At 37.2% G+C, this 20,852-nt stretch overlaps 1 protein-coding gene across 9 annotated transcripts in view; it reads left to right on the top strand.

Annotated features, from left to right (window-relative positions):
* Positions 1-20,852, top strand: part of LOC102094577 (coagulation factor XI) — a 139,709-nt gene that overhangs the window by 95,667 nt on the left and 23,190 nt on the right. For 7 of the 9 annotated variants that reach the window (XM_065061125.1, XM_065061124.1, XM_065061126.1 and 4 more), the window contains one exon: positions 7-71. The gene's annotated coding sequence lies outside the window, so the exon portion shown is untranslated. Of the gene's footprint in view, positions 1-6; positions 14,232-20,852 lie in introns of those variants that run through there. The other 2 variants (XM_065061119.1, XM_021284533.2) reach the window with 2 other exon arrangements.

Raw genomic sequence — 20,852 nt, 5'->3', positions numbered from 1 at the left:
CTCTAGGGTATATCTGTTTCTACTGGAGAATTTGTTGTTTTGTATGATGAAACATCTTGATTCCCTATCAGGTGAGACTAGGACTAGTGGGCCTGTGAGCCATGCCAATCAAGGTTGTAACGGAGAATTAAGGAACCTTCCCTTTAGAGAACGGCTGGTCTGCGTATTCTGTTTCTGACAGTCAAGCAAGTGTTCCTTACTGGAACTAAGAGACTTAATGAAAAGTTAATAAATATTGGAATATTCCTGTGAAAAGTTCTGGTCCTAAGAAACTGGCATTTTCTAAGAGAAGGTCATGATATTGAAAATTGCTCTGTAAATGCTCTTCAATGATACCTTTAGACATACTCCCCATGCTTATTTTATAGCTGGTCCATGATTTTTTTTTTCTTAAATACATCTGAAATTTTGGTAGCTTTTTATTATTACATTTAATTTGAACAGATTTATGTGAGTACTTCTGGTCTACATTGAAGGCATATGGAGCGTCAGGTGTTTTGAGACTACATGAATTTGTTCTGTTGTTTAGATGGAGGAGAAGCAAGATCGTACTGTTTTCCCAAAGTCAGAGAAAAGAAGGAACAAATGAAAAGTCCCCATTATTTGTTGTGATCCATATTTTTTTTTAAATACCATTCTTATTCAGGTCTGTCCACAAGTTTTTCCTCTCTGTTCTACCTGCTGTGTTTCTTCCTTGTGTTTCTTTTCTATATACTGTTAGCTGCCTCACCCTTTTCTTTTTTCATAAGCCTCTGGTTGTGGTACAGCTGACAAAGGCACTGAACTCCAGTAAATGAGAAAGCTTCAGGATTAACAGCTTAAAACCAGTTTTTTAAACTGTTTACATCACTTGGCGTAGCAGTGAGAGAGACCTCTTTCCATGGTGTGTGGCCCATATATCCATCAGTTGGGAAGAAAAATGATGTCTTTTTCATGGATCAGTAGGTCATCTTCCCAGTATGCTAACCTGGGATCCCCAAGAAGCAGCTGAATTGAATTTTGTATTTTGTCTGTGTTTCTTTCATAGAAAAGGTGTCTTATACTCTCTACAGACAAAATTATGTGGTAGTAATTAGATTTTTAAGCATTTAATTCCAACTTCTGAAGGAGCAGCAGATGGCACAAATCTAGGATACGTGAGGAAGAAAAACAGAGAGCAGTCTCCCAGTGGAGTGCAGGTGTCATAAGGAGGATGGAAGCTTGAGGCAGTAGGTATGCACATCTAGAAATGTCACGGACATATTATCTAGCTTCATTTTTTTTTTGCTCAGTGAAATTATTTTTTCTTACAGTCTCTAAAAATAGCCAAATTTATTTCTGTAGAAATAATAACTGAGCCAAGAAGAGAGATTTGGGAAAGAATTTGGCTTGGTGCTCTGCACTGTCAGAAAAAAGTCGATCCTTCTCCTGGTCTTCTCTTCCATACTCCACACACACGTCACCATCACATCATCATCACTTTTTTGTACCAGCATATTTACCTCAAAATGAGAATATTTGCTGCTTGCAGAATTCTGCTATCACCAAGCTCAGCCACACCATATACTCCTGAGGTCAGGCAGATGCTTTACTTCTAGTGTACAGCTTGGTAACCTCATTCCTGTGGATGCTTTGCTCTGCTCATCTCTCCAGAAGTGCTAATTAAAAAGAAAATATTCCTGCTCGTGCTGATAAACTGTAAAATAATTCCATTCTTTTTTGTACTTTTGTTATCTTGCTTTATGAAATAATCAGGCTTCAGTTCCTTCAATCTTGGATTAGCGAGAGACAGCAATAAGACCTTTTATGTTTAAAAAAGATGGTAAATTCATGCTGGGTCTCTTACAATGCACCATTTGACATTTGTGTTCACTCTTTTCTTTTCCCCTCTTCTAGAAACCATGTTGGGAGTACCGTTTTGAAAAATAAATAGTTCTAAGAGGCTGTGGGCTGGAGTCACTGAACTCAGTGTGATTTGTAGCTCCTGCAGACATTCATTCAGATGGATGTGCTAGATTCAAAAGTGCCCTACTCCTAAATGACTTGCTTGCCTATTGCCTGTTGAACTGCTTATCTCAAATATTTATATCACACATATACTGATTAGAAATACAAACCTTGAAGCTAAGGAAAAATATGGTAATGGTAAAGTAAGTAAAAAGTAAAAAGCTTAATAATTCCTTATAGTTAAATAAAATATATTGTTTTCAAAACTGATGTTCCTACACCCGTTCAAGATGCTGGATGCAGGTGTGAGTTATGGAAGCCCAGCAGGTCAGACTCAGGATGGTTTGAATTTACTGAGTCACTCAGCTGCTGAGGTATTCCGTTATAGCCTTTGCTTAAGCACTGGCATTCTCTTTTCCAGACAGCAAGCTGGTCTGCACAGCTGCAGTGCCTCTTTGTGCAGATATTAACAGACCATTTGTGGTCTGGGCTTCTGTAAATCCAAGAACTCCAGTCAAAGCAAAAGGTGATGTGTAGTAAATAAAAACAATTTTTTCCAAAAGAAATCATTTGAGTTAGCTGGTCTGATTGCAGTTTTCTCTGGGTGACTCCAAAGGCTGCTGGTATTGCAGAGGAGAGAGTCACAGATTTGTAAAGATGAAGAACACAGTCAGAATGGCCATTTGTACTACTCATCTGCAAATGAGTGAATGTTAGAAAGAAGGTGAATAATATTTTCTCCTGGTGTATTTTAGATCTCAAGTGGAGTGAATGAAGCTTAATTTGAAACAAATAAAAACAAATCATTATTGCCTGATGGAGACAGGCTGTTATTTCAGCATAATAAAGAGAGTTTAAGTGCAGTGATATGCAGCACTTGATCTAGAGGAAGCACTAATACATGCAGGAGCTTTTCTGTATGCAGAGGCAGTACTGTTTTTTAGCTTCATGTTTAGGCACAGTGGAAATATACAGCATATTCAAATATGCTTGAAAGGAAAGTGGTAGAGAGTTGAAGCTCTGCTTTCAGTTATCCATGTGAACAAAGGTGGAATTTGTCTTTCATGGATGATAAAGAAGCTGCTTCTCTTATTTGTTGCTTGCAGTCTAGATCACTGCCTGTACGATTTCTTGAAATGAACTATATGTATTATTAGCTATGTGAATCTATTCATAGCAGAAGGAGCATTTTTGATGGGCTTTTTGCTATTTCCTGCCCCCTGCCGCCCTCCCAGCCCCGCTAAATCTTTTAATCTGGTGTTTGAGATTCTTTCCCGATAGCATTGGATTCTTGGTAAGACTTTTAAATGATACATATATATGGTTCACTTGGGAAAAAAATGCTCAGTTCCAATTGTCATCCCCTCTTTGGTATGACAGCCTGCTATTCAGGGACTGGAGTTACACATCTGCATCTAGACGTATGTTGAAAAAAATGGCATACTTCAATTTACATCTCAGAAACACCAAAAATGGTATGCCAGAAATGGGAAAGAAAAAATTATATGAGTCTCCTCTTTGTGTAGATACATTAAATGAATGAGGGTTGCATCTCACTTGATTAATTTATACTTGTGTGAGTGGAAAGCAAGTCTCTATTTAGAATTGTTTCTACTTTAAGCCTGTAGTTTTTCTGACATAAGTGAAACAGCAGAATATTCAATTAAGCTATGTCAATTAAAAACTGTCTAACAGGTAATAGCTGGACAAAACAAAATTAAAAAATAAAAATAAAAATTAAAATTAAAAAAAGAACAGTTCCAGAGACATTACAAAAAAAAAGAAAAACCAAACAACATTAGTACTGAAAGAGAAAAAACAAGCCAATTGTAAGTCTGAACCTTAAGTAGATATAAACTGGAATATGCCCTTAAGAATTTTGGAACAGGTGAGACAGACTGACTGGCATGCTTTGGTTATTTACAGATGCTCATCATGGTCTGTTAATGTCCATAGAAGATCTGACACTGGCTTTCCTGGGGCCAGGATTTCAGCTCAGATATATTTGTTGGGAGCTGGAGATCATAAATTAGAAGTAAGAAAATCTAGAAATACCTCCATTTAGAAGGACAGGTTTTTATGTAGGTTTTCCAGCCTGGCAACTAGGTCAAAACAGCAAGATTGAAATGGGTGTCCCTCATCAGCCTCTTCTTTGGGAAGACATTGTATGTAATCCACTGTATAAGAAGAGGTAAAAATTAAAAGTTTTCCTTCTGAGAAATTTATGTGGGCACCTCTTTTTACATAGAGCATCTGACTGATGCTGATAATTGAGATGGGTGGATTTATCCATGATACTTCAATAATACAAAAACTCATAGACATTATACTTACTAGCCAATCACAGGAAAAAAATACTCTAATACCGTTCCTGCCATGCAGCTTATATGTCTTCTTTAGCTTTGGGTTCAGTGAGAACAACCATATATGTTTTTACAGAATTTCCTTAATAGATCTCAAAATGCTTTAAAAAATAGACTGATAATATTTTTCACATGGAAAAGCTGAGGCAAAGTCGAGTGAAATAATTTCCAAAGTGCATTCAGCTGTCAAATAAGAGAGTTGGAAGTTTAGGCTTCATATACAGCATCTGAACCTTACAATTATCCCTAGCTTTTCCTAAAAAAAACCCATTGTTTTTGTCAGTTTCTTTTTTGGCTTTGTGTGCTTGTGTTTGGTGCTGTTTTGTTTGTTTATTTTGGTGGTCAATATCTTCTGGCACATTATAAATGTTGACAGATTCTTAACTTTGTAGGTTCTATGAGAAGATTAATTTCTCTACTTATTTTACAGAGAGGATCAGATCTTGAAAAGCACTTAGGTGCTTAATTCCCAGAAAATTGACTAAAAGATTTAATCAAGCTTCCACAATAAGGCTATGTCTAAGCCAGCCATTGAATCGAGCTCTCCTGAGCCCAGCAACAGTGCCCTGGGGACAAATGGAGACGCAACATGATGTGACATGTTATATCTTCACTATACAATGTTATAAAAGGGAGAATCAGAAGCATTTCTTAGTTCGTGCTTGACTGGAACTCATGCAGCTGACATTTATTATTGGTAATTCACAGCAACATACATTCACAATTAAAAAGCCGTTTTGTGACTTGTAAACAAAGACTTTTCAGCCTGTACTTTTGGATTCTTTAGGTCTGAACTGTCATTCCAGTTCCTGCATAACTGCAGACCATGAGAATAATACAATAATTTTGACCTTTACAGGACCTATAATGAGGTGTTATTTAAAGATTAGTGTAACATCATTGTTTATTTTCTACTGAATAATTAAGTAAAAGTCTCCTTCCAAATCTCTTGAGGCTTCAGATGTCAGCCTTCTGCTTTTAGTCCCCAGATTCTAGAGCTAAGGGGAAACAATTAATGAATAGTCCTTTAAGAAAAAACAGGTTTTTCTGCCCCCCTTTTTTTTCTTCCTAAGTCTCAGGGGCTTAGATTTCAGTTTAAATATTTTGCAAAACTTTAATCCCTCACTCTACTGTGAGAGCTGAATTTGGCATCAAACTTCATAAACTTTCATAAATGGTCTTTTAATGCTTCTGGAGAATTCCTTAAACAAACTTAAGGCAATTATTTTTTTTAATGGGCTGTCTCCACGTAGTCTTCCTGAGGCAGCTCAAAGTGTGCTGGAGAATGGCAACTGTTAAATAAAATGCTGAAAGTCTCACACTTTCTGCTCCATAGAATTTTCAGACAATAAAGACAGCAAACTAAAGCCTGCTACACTAAGCCGCACTCTTTATTTCAGATCAGATGCTTCTTCATTCCAAGATATAAATACAGCATTGAAAAGCCAAACTTCAAATTAAAGACAGTATTATTTAACATAACACACATGCCATTTGAAGTGATCTATCATGAAAATATCATAATGCAATCAGCAGCTGTAATGAGACACCCGTGAGGCTGGACAAACAAGGCAACCAGATGGTGCTCACAGCTCTGCATATTCAATCAACATTTTTCATATTATACCATAAACTTTATTCTCTGGTGCAAAGAGCCACACAATTGAATCTTGACCAGCTAATGTGTTCGCATGCATTGTCAGGAGCTACTGTTGGATCTCATATTCACTCTTATTAAACAAACTCAGAATATCACGTACTGACTCAAATGTAAAGTACGAGAGATGAACCATCATTTACAAAAAGGAAGGAAAGAGTAAATATTTCTTTTTCATTACGTTAACTGTGGGAAATCAACAGGCACTGCTAAACAGTAGCCTAAAATCTCTGCTGTACCCAACTGCAATATGGTCTGAGAATGTGAAGGGTTTATTGGCACAAATATTCAAGGGGCTGCTTTCCTACATCAGCTCAGGGGCTCACAAATTTAAAAGCCGTCAGTGTTTAGTATCCTCTCTCGCTCTTATCATGTGTTTTCCATCCTTATATCACTGTTCCTTCTGTGATAATGACACTTGGAAACACTGCACAATGTCACCAGCTGTGTTACTTGTAGTCAGAAATAACATTTTTATTTGATTAACACAATATAATTCATCTAGATGTATTGAGTAATTATAGTCTGCATATGGAAAATACCATAAAATGTTTAATTTTAAAACACTTTATCATTACTTTTCTGCAGACATTTAATGTCAAACTTGTTTCTCACTCTAAAAGGCAGGGTACTGGTAGGTAGGGCCTCAGAGGAACCCTGTTTAGGATAATCTAAGGCTAAACTGCCTCCTTATTATAGCTATTTCTGAACACCAAACAAGGGGCTGCTTCTTTCTTTCATCCTTGCACAAGAGCTATGAAAGCCAATCAGACTTTTGGCCGCTGCTTCTTTCCATAGAGGAAAAAAAAAAAAAAAACACACAGGAATTTGTAAATGTGTAGGTATGCATATGTCACAGAGGCACCCTGAAGTTAGTTTTAGGTGGACAACAAGGTCCAAACCAAACTTTTATTCTGGTCAAAAAGGTGCAGCAAATTAACCGGTAAAGGACGGGGTTTTAGCACTCCAGTAACGTAAATAGGGGTTTGAGTATCAGTTGAGGAAATTATTGGGGTGCAGCAAATAATAACAATGGAGATCCACAGTGTGCATACATGTGGCTCACCAAAAACAATGTCAGAGCTGTCCCTGACTTCAGGAAACAAATACACTTGCCTGAATCTGGCAAGGAATTATTAAAGAAGTTACACATCCTTATATTTAAGCATGGAATCATTCACCCACATGTGGAGATGAGGCAGTCCCATTTTTCTTTCAGTTTACCTTAGACGGCGTCCCAGTCCTGGGAGGGCTCTTGGCGGCAGCATTTGGCCTGCACTCCAAGAGTACATGCCAAGCACATGCCTCGGCGGGGTCCCGTTTGTATAGCCGAGTCAGATCTGACTGTGGCCATTCCAGAAGCTTCTCTGCACCCCGACTCTGGCTGTGGGGTGCCCTGAAACTTCTCGGCACCCCCCACTCAGGCCGTGGGTGCCCAGAAACTTCTTGGTTACTTGGTGCCTCTGTGCCCCCTCCTCCTTTCTCTTAATGACCCTGGCCAATGGTCTCTGGGGTCATACAAAAGAAGCTTTCAACCGCATTGCAGGAGTGAAGGGGGGAATGTGTTGAGAGAGAGGGCAATGGGCTTGCACCTTCCATATCCAAAGAAGGTGGGGTTAAGGGGGAAGAGAGGGGGGTGTGCAACTGCCACAGCATATGTAAATGCTAACTTAAAATGGTCCAGTACTGAAGTGAAACTCCTGACTGATTCATTCATCTTTAAATATAATATTTGGGTATAGGTACCAGAGAGGTTTGAAGTTGAGTTTAAAGTATCCAAAGTCTGCAGTGCTTGGTTTTGTACCAAATGTAAGTACAAATGTACTTTCAGAGTGTACAAGTCAGACCAACTTCATGAACTGCTTGTACAGGCTGCCAACGACTGTTTTGTCATGCTCAAAGTATGATTACAATCCAAACTTGAGCTATTATACTATATAATACTGAAAGAAGAAATGCACAGGAGTCACTAAGCAAATAAGCATGTGATTGAGAGTGATCCATTCGATAAGTGCTTCTAAAAAGCTTTGGATAAGACTATTTACCAACAACTTTTAGAGACATTAAAACTGCCAAGAAATAACAGGATTGGATTTCTCTCAATTATATCAATTTCTCTCAATTTCTAAACAATTGGTAAGAAACAAAGACATGGACTGAATGGTCAGTCTTCACAATGGAGAGATTTTACCAGTGAAATGCCACAAGGATCTCAGCTGGAGTCTGTATCATGCACTAAACTTGATATCGTAAATTACATCATTTCAAGTAAGGTTCCAAAATTTCTGGATAATAGCAAATTGCTCAAGATAGTTGCAAAACAGTCTCGAAAAGCTCAACAGAGTGAATGAGAAATTTCAGTTAAAAGCTTAAAATGGCAAATACTCTGAAGGTTGGGTGGAAGAAGTAAACAATCAGAAGCAAGATCTTGGAGTCTCTGTGGATATCTATCTGAGGACATCAATTTGGTGTGTAGCAGCAGACCAAAAAGCTCATGGGAATCATGTGGAAAGAACAGAATGTAAACCAGAAGATATTATGATGCTGTGAATTCATAATGTTTTCATAACTTGAATACTGAATGGATTTTTGCCATCTTTTCTCAAAAAAAAAAAAAAAAAACAAACCCAAACCAAACAAAACCAAAAACAAACAAACAAAATCAAAAAACAAATAACAAAGCCAAAACCAACCAACCAAACATACATACAGAGAATTTTAAGGATGGTCAGAAACACAGAAAATATTCCACATCAGGTAAACTGGACTGAGTAAGACAATCTTCAAAGGGGATGAATGTAGAAGAAGTGTGATTCAGGTTTATATAGTTTTGTACCACGTGAAGAAAATCAGTAGAAAATTACTAATATGCTGTTGTTTGCGATATAGGAGATTAGAGTTGGCAGAGCAGAAGGTTTAGAAGGGAAAGCAGCACTTTTTCACACAACGCAGAAACGAATGTCTTCTGTTAAGATTTCCCAGTTTATAGAGGTCAACATTATAAAAGAGTGAATAAATAGGTGTGTCAGCGTGGAAGATGGATCAAAAAGTACCTAAAATGTGATTGCCATAACTTAGGGGAAAGGGAGAAAATATAGAAGTCAAGAATTCCAGTACACTTCTTGTTTCTATTACTGTTTTCCTAAAACTCTGCTACTGCTTGCTTTCAGAGGTAGGATACAAGTTTAGAGGACTCAGACTAATGCTTTTTACATAGTTGAGTCATTGATGTTCTCAAAATCAAATCTCTGCCTGAAGTTACTCAGTAAAATTAAACTCCACACTAAAAAATATCTAAATACACATATGGTTTAAATGAACACTTTTTTTCTTAAAAGTAAACATATTGTCATTTCAGGGTTAGGAGATGTGTTCTAACACACTTTCCACTGCCCAGGGAGCAGGGTTTTAGTGGGGGACAGGTATGATTCTAACACAGCTCCTGTAGCTTGCCCTCAGCTACACCCCTTGTGGAAGAACAATTCCTAATTGGTCCAGTCTTGCCATGTCCTTGAAAACTCCCTTAAAAAAAAAAAAAAAAAAAAAAAAATTACCACACATAATGTTAGGAAATCCATAAAGTTTTGGGGTTTGTTTGTTGCTTCCTTGTTTGTTTATTTGCTTTTTTAAACCCACTTTATTAATACAATGTTCAGGAATTACACCTAACTAGCTTGCCACTTAAATAGCTTTCTTCTTTCATTGGCTTAGCCAAAATTTTATGCTGGATTTTGTGACTGAAATGACTTGTGTGTAGAGTTCTGTTTTCTCAGTAAACTATCTGTGCTGTGGGCACCAGTTCCCAAATCAGTGTACCCAGAAGCATTTCCTTCATCTTTAGGAAGACAGTTTTCAAAACTGTCCCACAATAGTCTTACAATACTTGGGCCCGTATTCTTCCATCTCCAGAATGACTGATGGGAAATGAAATTTCAGAAAAAGCTTCATATTTTTTGATATGCTCTCAGATTAGATTAAGATTCCAGAAGCTCAGACTGAATCATTTTTACACTGAATGGTTTAAAAATTGTTTTTAATTTTAAACTTAATGTGTGTATATATATATATATATATATATATATTAATCTGAGCTTGTTTTCTAAAATTTATTATTTATTTGGATTATCGTAAAACAAATGTAGACAGGGACTAGTCATTTCTCATATCAAAAATTGAAACTCTTCATTGCTCCTGAGATTTCAGCCTATTTTATCATGCCAAGTTAAGGTAGTTTTGTAGAATATCAGGCCAGGCTAGCCACCAGAGTTGGTGACAAACTCTCCCATTACCCTGGGTAAGTGACTAGTGCACCTGTCTTCTTAAATTTGTCACATATGTACTTTACATGAACACATGTCAGTCATTTACACATATTATCTTTCCTGTTCCCCTTTGCATTTTATAATTACAATTTCACTGGCCAAGAGGAAGAGAGGGAGGACTCCATCACTCTTAATCCTAAGAAAACATCCCATGGATGGCAAGTCTTGTATTCTAACTCAGTTCCATGAATATGTCAGTCAAATCACAAGTTATTGGAGGTTTTGAACACGGTGACCTTTTGGATTTAAGTGCATTAACTAGGAGCCCTTTGTACCTACAGGCAAACTCTTACTGGAATTCCACTAAGTGAGTGTTGACTTAGGGTTAAGTCACAGTTCTTACGGGACAAATCGCAGGTTTGTAGCCTACTGTGGAAGGGCTCTTTGTAAACAGTCCTGGAGAGTTCATGTCTGGAAACAGGTTAGTTCAATTTCTTATCTAGCCTGTACCTATGATGTGCTATCATGACTGTATTGTCAAATGAATGTATATTCCAGGTTAGATGGAGGGGAAATCTTCTGATAAAAGAGAGAGGAAATAAACCCTGTCAATCCATTACTGTACTTGCAGCTAAGAAATATATATGTGTGTGGGCATTCTCTTTGATTTAAATCAGCTTAAAAGGACTTATATAAGCAAAAAATTTGAATTAAGTTATTTTCAAGAAATTGTATGAATGCAGATATGCAGGTACTGTGCAGAGAATTAAGCTAGCTCTGAATGCCTGCATGATTCTTATCACAGCATTTATAAATTATTTAAAAGGCAGCTGGCAATTTGAAGGACTATTGATGAGCCACAGCATGGTGGGAGGGAATAAAAAGGAATATAAAGAACAAATTCCACAAAGATAATTTCATTTGAATGTGAGTTATTTAAAAGATTCTTATTTGCAAACATTTTTTATTTTATTTTTGTCTTCTTTTCTCCGTTGGAAATGTATACCATATGAAAGCACAGAAACTTCTTGCTGCCAAAATCCATCTTTTTGACATCTTTTATGCTGCTTAGCTAAAGAATTAGAGGGAATAAAGGTTTCTTTGCAAGTACTGCATAGCAGAGTATGGTATATTTTCAAATTTTTAGTCTTCCTAATGTGATTTGATGATATAATTACAAAGCTAAACTGTTGACATAAGGCTGCAAAGTAAATTAACTGGAGTCTGGCTGTTATTCCTGAAACTAAAAATAACTAAAAAAAAAAAAAAAAATGAGCTGTTGTGTGCAGTTAGGACAGTATAATCACAGTAGGGGAGAATTTAAACTTGACAAGTCTATCTTATGAAAATCAATTTAAAATTCTTAACATTATTTAATTTCTGTGGTCTATGTGTAATAACACTGCCAAAACCCAATTAATATGATGCGACACGCTAATGGAGTTTTCAGGTGATCTTTGTAGCATTGAAGATTTGAAATAATCAGAAGACTACCTTACTTCAAAGAATGCTTTATAAGAAAATTCATTTCAAGTTATGATAATCTTACGTGTTTATAAACAATGAGGATGACGGAGGGAGGGGAATATACTCTGTCCAGCCATTACAGTACACTTGCTAAACCTGTGGTAACAATGATACATGTGTTCTATTGGACCGTATTTCATCATAATAAACCTTTGGGTGCTTCTGATATCCTGCACTGATTTATGATGTCTCATCAGACAATAGAGTAATTCCTCAAATTTTCTTTATGCTTTTGTTTTCTTATATTAAAAAAAAAAAAATGGAGGTGTGCAAGGAAGCACCTAAAATAATCCATGCTCTGCAGGGAACACTCAGTAGAAGAGAAATTTTGTATATGTAATATGTAAGTTCGTGGTCATTTAAGATGTTTCACAAACTATCAGTGAGACATATGAAATAGAAGGCTTGCCTGAGCAAAGCAAAGGGTTTGAGAAAACGTAGTTGTCACTGCAAGACAGCTGCAAACTGAGATTTGAATATTCAAGATTTCTATCAACCCCCTGTTTAGTCTATTACTGAGAATGTACAGTACTGTCTAAACTTGACACATGAGTATTTGTGGTCCCGACTCAAGGTAGAATATTACCAATGTAGTCACTGTGTGATGGTAGAACAGCAAGTAGAGATTAAAAAGTCTATTTCAAATAATACCTCAAGGAACACTGGAAGGAACTTGATTGTCTCTTCTAAACCCATAGAGACCCTAAGTGGTATTGGGATTTTATTTATGGAGAGAACGATTAGATATCAGCTACAAAAATAAAAAGATTTTCCGAAGTGGTAGGTCTCACATGAACGTCCTAGTATCAAAACCTATGGTTTTCTGACTTCTCCAGGTTTTGTTGTTGTCTCAGTTTCAGAAGGGAAATAAGAAAAACAACTTCAGTAAGATTAAGTCTGACAGTTATTTTGTTTTCATTGCTCCATGATCATGTTAGATCCCAGAGAAGAAAAAACTTGTCCTTTTACTATTTTGCATACCTTATGGCCTTAGCAGAAGTCATTTACCAGATTATAGTCTCTTGCAGGCAAATAGGCCAGGTGGAAAGTCCACTTGACTGACTCTTGCTAATTTTTTTAACAATGAGCTAGTATTTGAGTGTGATTTTTTCTATTGTTTATAGCAGAAAATAGGTATTTCTTAAATTTCTCCAATGCTGCAGTTAGTTTAACATCCCTTGCACAGGCCTATCTCACTGGAGATACAAGTGCTACCAACTATAGTCCTGGTACTGCCATCAGGGTGTTACAGTGACAATCAGCTGAAGTCTTGACTACTGTTTCTATTATAAAATAGAAGTGTGGGAGAAACTTCAGTATCAAATTTTAAATTTGAGAGTTATTATGGATTTAGAATAAACCATGCCAGCAGAAGCTGGAATATGGCCATTTCAGTTTTTTTCTTACAGATTGTCAACAAAAAATGAAATGGAGCATTAAACCAGTAATTCAGGGGGTTAAAATTCCACTGCACCTCGTTCAGTAGCTGGTGGCTGGGTTTGAACATAACCCTTAGAATGACATTACTTTTTGATTCAAGGATTGCAACTACTGGGAAAATCACTGACCTATTTCAGTGTTTTTGTGTAGAAGATTTGGTATAAAAAAAAATCAAAATACTGGTTTTAATATTAGAAGCTTCCACTGATACTTACATTGTGAAAGGAAATGTCTTTCATCTGTCTAGTGGTTCTTAAATTATTGAGGGAAAGACATGTGCCTCAGCTGATATTAGATTCTTTCAGAACTAAGAATCTGTATACTGTAATTAGTTTTCAATCCTCTGTTTACAAGCAGAACAAATTTGTTTAAACAAGTCTTACAAGATTTCTCATATTAAGCTTTTTTTACATCTGTGAAGGATTAGTGATCTGCTAAAATACAGACTGAAGTAAACAAAGTAGAACTGGTATAAAACTAATATGGAAGAGAATCACAGCCCCTACAAACAGTGCACCAAAATTGATTCGGTCTTTGGAGGTGGCATAAATTTGTATATTCTCTTTCAAAATGACATTTCAACGTTTAATTTATTCACATTATGTCTAAATGTATAGCCAAGACTGCAGAATTTCTAGAAGGGTTTGTGCTTTGTTCTGATCACTTAGTTCCTTTGAGGAAAAGGCCTATTTAGAAACTGTGCAATGGTACAAAAAGAGTATTTTTAACAGTTTAGAAATAGATCAAATGCTGCACTCCATGCAACCGACTGTTCTTACTCTCCAAGTGACTGAATGTCCACCCACACCTCTCTTGGAAATTCTGAAGAAGGTGACATTGTTAATTCACAAAGAATTCATGTTTTGAGCTGTAGGCTGTACTGACAATTTGACAGCACCCACAATACCAGACCTTACTCTTATGCCTAAAGCCACTTGGAAGTTTCCAAGTGAAGTTCTGTTGTCAAGGTATGTACTTCAACACTTGTCCTTTATATTTGTGCCATTACTACAACTATTTTTATAAAATACCTGTCACTTGTTGACCAGCAGGCTCTTGCTGTCTCTCTGTCTCTTTTTTCCTTCCCAGCCCTGCAACAAGCAAGCATAGCAAATATCTTGATCTTCCTGCCATCACTTAGATATAAAGAGAATTGCTAACTCTGAATGCATAAATAACAAGCAGTCTTCAATTGGCAGCTGTGCCATTGCTGTCTAATTGCAATGAGAATGCAGACCCAAGTTTACACTTAAGACTTAACAGATTATATTTAGGGCATGAATTGTGGGTTTTAATGAGATGGGATAATGGATGGCAATCAGGTTAGGAGAGGACTGAAATGGCTTTAAGAGCTTTTGCAAATTAGAAACTTCGAACTATCCTATGTGAAGCCACTCGCAGTTGTTTTACTGCAACTGTGCTTAACAGCACATTTGCTGCCATTAAGGCCCTGCTATTAACCTTTGATACCTTTTCTGACATGGTCCTTCATCTCATTTGCTTTCTCAGGTAGGAAATTGCAAGGGCAATTTCAAAGCTGCTAGTGTCCAGCAGATCCTAAGTGTGGGGACTACCCAGGCAAGTGTTATACTTTCAGCATTTTATTCTAGCTATTCAACACATCTAACACGGGTTGAGGTTCTCATAGACCATTTCTAGTTTGGGTGTGACATTATCACACCATGTTGATACATACTCCTGTGTTCCGCTTTCTGGAATAACACCTTTATTTTTCACTTTTGATAAAATGTTTAACTGAAAACCTCTCTCTGCCTGCAGAATTACCCAATTTGTGTTTCCTCAGAGCCCTGCAAAGCAAAGGTGGTATGGTAAAATGAGATCATTTCCTCTTTTTTATGCATCCATATTTAAGTGACATCTGTCATCTACTATTTGAACCACTCTGTCATTAGTAACTTCAACAGGCATGCCTACATAGTGACTTGCTAGCATTTTGGTAACTCCCGTTTTGCAGGGAATAAGCCTTATATCCATGCTATTATGTCTTCTTGAGAGGCCGTATGTATTCATACAGTTTTGTGTAACGAAAAAGCATGAAGCCAGTACTGACCTTTTACCCAGCTGCCTGTGACCTTGTGACGTGTCTTTTTCTGACTGTGGAGGAATGGTCAGTGTCACATACCCTAGAATAGCAAACACAGTTCTGAAACAACTGCCTTGAGTATAGATATAAAACAAAGGACTAGAAGGTGAAAGTGAAATATTACTAGCATTTCCACTGACCACACTAACACCTGTACAACTGGTTTTATTTTACATATATATATGTATATATATAGGTGCATAACTGGTACTTTGAAAGATTGTATGGTCACACAACTAATAAAAGCACTTTCAACATTATAAAATACTTAAAATTGAACGCCGATTTGTTTTTTGCTGCCAGGTATGTACTTTAATGCACGTGTACAGACTGTAGCTGTGTAGGAATTTACATTTAGTAAACTGACCTGTAGCTGATCAGGGGGATGAGAGCCTGATGCACATAAGGTTTTACACAAGTTTACAACCTGGTACGTCAATAGCTCAGCTGTTTTCCTTTTCTCATGAGATGAATGTAAGGGGCAACCCTTTAGCATGCCCTTCAAAAGAAGCAGAACAGATTCTGTAAAACACCAGAGAGCTGCATGCTTAGTATAATCTTTGTGATCTCCACAAATACTGGCTACAACAGGAGATTACTAATTACTTATTACTTCTTAAACTTTGGACTCTATGTCCTGAATTTTTTTTCTAGTCACCTGTGAAAATCAAAATTTCTGTTCACTATGCATTTCCTCAATGTGTATTAAGTTACACCTTGTCTTTTACAGTGTTCAATAGGCGAACTATTCAGGGACGGTTCTTGAGCAAAATATACTCCTTACTGTTGTATGGATCAGATCTTTCGGAGAGAAATCCCATCAGAGTTCCAGACCCGAGCGGACGGAGGAAGAAATGCGGTCGACTCAATATGAGTGATAAAGCATACTTCAACTTTATTGCCCGAGATAGCGTGCATTTATACCAAATACCATAATTATGCATACTTGTCTCTATCTAATAGGCTAAGCACTAAAAGGTTACATTTACTTACTCCACCTACTTGGGTTTAGCTAGCTATGCGCATCCCGCATTCTTCTGACTCTTATCTCTTCAAAAATATCCTGTCCCTGCCTTAGTTAGTACTTTTCCGTTCCCCCCTTTCCCACGGCCTAATAGACAAGCTAACTAAGGCCTGCTTATGTCAACTAAAATGGGCTCTGCTCGTACAGTTGCTTGGTGGACTCATGTCTGTGCTCCTTGAGCCAATCCCCGACAATCTTTCAAAACAAGTACCTCTGCAAAATAGGTGTACACATGTACAAAGTTCCTTTCTCCTGTCCTAGCGCATCTCACAGCCAACTAGAAGAAAACAAAAAATAAGAATATAGACTACAGCCTATACCCCTAATACCTGAAGGGCAAAACATCACATGTTGCAGGACATAAATAGCTAACTAAATAATGGGAAATAGCTTAAATGTAAATATTTCTTATAGAAGATGAAACAGAGATATGTGGGTTTTGATATTACATGTACCTTTCAGGAAGCTTCGTGTTGTGTCTACAATATTAGATACTTCAGCATGACTGATCTAACTGTTAATGTATTTGTTTACAGTGAGCTATGCTGAAATATTAATGGACAGAGAGAAAGTAGTAAAGGTTTAATTAATGTCTCAATTTGTTAGATACACAGAACAGCAAGAGGTGCAGTAATCTCTTGTTATGGAACTTGCAGTTATTGCCATCCTTAGGAACAATTGAACTACACAGGCTGACAGAGTGTCTTTACGGCTGGCTTGGGTATTGCAGTGTTTATGGGTGAATGGGAGTATGGCACTGATTAACATTGCAAATATTCATCTCTCCATGTAAACAGACTTCGGAGCAGGACCAGAAGAAAGGATTATTTGGTGATGGAGCATAAAACTATTATTTAGAAACTGTGGGTTCATTTTCTGGCTCTAAGTTTTATCAAAAGTAATACATCCAATCTTTCCATTTCGTCTGTTTTCCAGGCAAAGAAGTGAGTAGTAGAAGTTTCTCTCCTATCTTGCAATGACATGTGACACAGGTCTCAGAATCACAAAGTCCTCTATGAACACAGCTGGGGTTGATTTTTGTCCTAATATTGTCTGATTTTGCCTTATTATACCTATGTGCCATGTATTTAATATCATGAACCCTATATCCACTGGGGCCTTGCAGGGATGGTATAGTGCAAATAGAGATGGCTCCTGGAGAGGAACTGGAGCTAGGCAATGTTTTGTAGGAATGCTGGGGGTTGTGCATACATTGTACTACCATAAACTGTATTCTCTCTGGCACTAATTTCTTGGTAAGTATTGTTTTCTGAATTATTCATGCATTTTTTGTCCTCTCCTTCTGCATTTTGACTGTTTATCTAACACTTTCTATATGAATTTCTTTCACAGTGTAGACTATAACATGAAGGATGATGATAATGAGTAAAAAGGAAGCAACAACTAGACCAAAAAATCTGAAGCACATCTTGAGTTGGACTAGATGATCTCCAGAGGTCACTTCCAACCCCTAGCATTCTGTGATTCTGTGATTTAAGTCAGTTAGAAAACTATAAATACAGTGGTGTAGTCATCTCCTCAGCCCATATATCAAAGGATGGGCACCTCTAGATGAGGTGAACATATGCATGTCTTCAGCTGATAATGCCTGCTGCACAATTGGGTTTAGTACACCAGTAACAGCTGCCCATGTCTCCTCCAGCAGTGACGTGCAGTGAACTTTTAAAGGGCAGTATTCAGCACACTAAATAAAAAGCAGAAGACAGAAGGGCAAAGTAAAAAAAAAAAAAAAAAAAATGCTGCAGGCTGTGGTTGAATCGTTTTCTTTCTTTTTTTTTTTTTTTTTTTTTTTAGCATTTCATTAAAGGAGCAGACTTGTGTGCCTTCTAAACATTTAAGATGTAGTGGAGTGTTTACATTAAAAAGGACAAGTCTTCATTAGAGCCGATAACATTTGATATAGCAGACCAATGCCTCCTCACAGCAGGCTTGACTGGAGCAGGAGAACAGTTCAGAAAGAAATTACAAGGGCAAAATAAGGATCAAAGAGAAAAAGCTGAAGGACATAACTAGACACAGGCTGTTCTAATACTGCCTGATAGCACTGGTTTGCATGTCTAAAGGCCAATCAAAGCACTGATCCGATTAAATGCTAAAATCTTCAAGGTATGAAAATCTTTGAGCTGCTGTAATTTTCGTCCAGCATAACCCCTCACCCAAAGGCTAGCTGAATCCAGGTAAGAACTACAAGCAGAGTTTGACTGGATGTTGCCAAAGTCCTGGAGTTAAGAAATTCTTGGCACTCCTGTAGGAAATCTATTTCCCTGTGCTTTCAGTGAGCAGCTATACTATGTCCCTGCAGCTGTCAACTGTGAGAGAGGTACGAAATGCCTCCCCACCACGACTGGAGCTGATGTTTTTGTAGTGGATCCCGCTACAAAAAGAAATATCCAGTGATAAATGTTTGGACCTCACTAAGATTGCCTGGTAATCTTGCAAATAATCAACCCAGATAGATTCTGTACAAAGTGCCTATGGTTGGGGAGTTTTGTGTGTTTGCAGAATCTAAATGAAATATTTCAGACTCTAACAAGCTTGTTCTTCCTCTTGGAAGTGCTTGTTACATGATTGCCATACTTCACAGCACTTCCTGAGCAATCACAGGTCAGATTACATTCAGGTTTGGAAGCAACAAGTTTGCTCCATTTCCTCACTAAATCTGCTGAATTTTTAATGCCTCAGGTGTCTTGGGGGGTTCTCTGGAGACAGTGGACAAACTGGGATTGCAAATGGGAACTGGAAAAAAAGGCTCCTGATTCCTTTTTTTTGTATGTTTATAGTGCAGACAAAGAACTTACCTGGACCTGTTATTTTAAGACAAATTTGAATGAATCAGCCTCGGTGGGAATTTTTTCTGCATTTGTGCAGAAAAGCTGAATATTAACTCAATATGTATCTCTATTAAATATTTCCCTGTCTAAATTTCTTAACTAAAGAGTTCATCATCTCTTGAAATACTACAAGCCTTTAAAACTATCTCTGCAAGACTATGCTTTATCTACCACTGAAATTCACATTTGCATCTGAATTGTTTTGCTTCTCATAAATCATGAAGTCTGATGGGACTCTTGTCTTATTAATTAAACATGCTAATTATTTTGTACCTTGCTTATGTATCATCAACTAATTTACATGGTAAATTACTAATTCAAAATACAAACAGGACACAGAAAAGCATAGGTGCTTGCTTTGAAATTTCCAGAAAAAAATATTTGTGATATGTAATACTGATAACACTGGAGTGATTTAAATTAACTTTAAAATCAAAAAGCTGCAAAGAAATTTACAATGTGGTACGAGGAGAGATTCTGCCCCACATATCTATACAACTAAACAGTGACTGGTGATAAGATAGAGGTGTGTCTGAGCCAAAGGAGAAGAGTGAGCCAACCAATTAATTCCCAAACATGTTAACTTTTTAAAACTTCTGAACTGTAGCAAGAAGAGAATACACCAAGTCAAAACAACTTGAGGAAAAATTCCTTCCAAACTCTAAGGATGTCTGAGATCCTGCAGCACATCTTTTCAAACACTTCAGGATAACTTTTATCTATTGATAAACACTGAAAACAGTGAGATATGAAATTTAGACAAGTAACGTATTTTACTAAAAACTGAAAGACTGATTTTTACTTTTGGCTGGTGTTATAGACCTCAAAAGATCTGGTTTTAGCATCCCTTAATTTTAAGAAATCAGGAGTTAATCCTTCTGTGTAAAATGTTGAATAACTGGCAGTCACACTAGGAGCCCAACCCCTACAAACTCATGATTGTCGAAGAACTACCTGCACTCAGGGATGGTCTGTGTCTGATAAGGAGGTCGAAGGAATTGCTGCCTAGGCCCTTTTGTGGATATACTGTCTAACTAATAACCTTAGATAGAATTGGGAGACTTACTGAAAAATGAGACAGGTCATGAGTATTCCCTCTTGTAATGCAGGAATTCATGCCTCTTGTTGACAAAACTTTTCAAAATTGTATAATTGGGTCACAGCATCTAGTGTTACCAAATGCCTACTTGTATCTCAAGTTCCCCCTTGTCATGCACAAAGTCTGTGTAAAACAAATCACTCTTGCACACTCTGTGAAGTTTTAAAATACTGGTGAAGAAAACTCTTTTCTATTTTAGACCCTTCTTCCCTTCTCTGTATATGAGAGAAATACAAAAAATAAAATGGCAGTTCCCAAACCTACAAAAATTTCACCTCTGTTCTGCTTTGACTTTCTTGAATCCATCAGGCCTTTGTATCTGCTCATTCGGCATTGCTGGAACAGGCTGCCCAGGGAGGTTGTGGAGTCTCCTTCTCTGGAGACATTCAAAACCCGACTGGACGCCTTCCTGTGTAACCTCATCTAGATATTTCTGCTCCAGTTGGGGGATTGGACTAGATGATCTTTCGAGGTCCCTTCCAATCCCAAACACACTGTGATTCTATGTGACATTTTAAATTCAAGCCATAATATGGAGTAGCTAATGCACAGCCAAACTGAGAATTCAAATTCTTTGAAAAGGTCATACAGGGATTTT

This window comes from Columba livia, chromosome 4 (genome assembly GCF_036013475.1).
Source record: "Columba livia isolate bColLiv1 breed racing homer chromosome 4, bColLiv1.pat.W.v2, whole genome shotgun sequence".
Taxonomy (NCBI): Eukaryota; Metazoa; Chordata; class Aves; order Columbiformes; family Columbidae; genus Columba; species Columba livia.
Note: the sequence above shows the minus strand (reverse complement) of the source record. Positions and strands in the feature narration are given on the sequence as shown.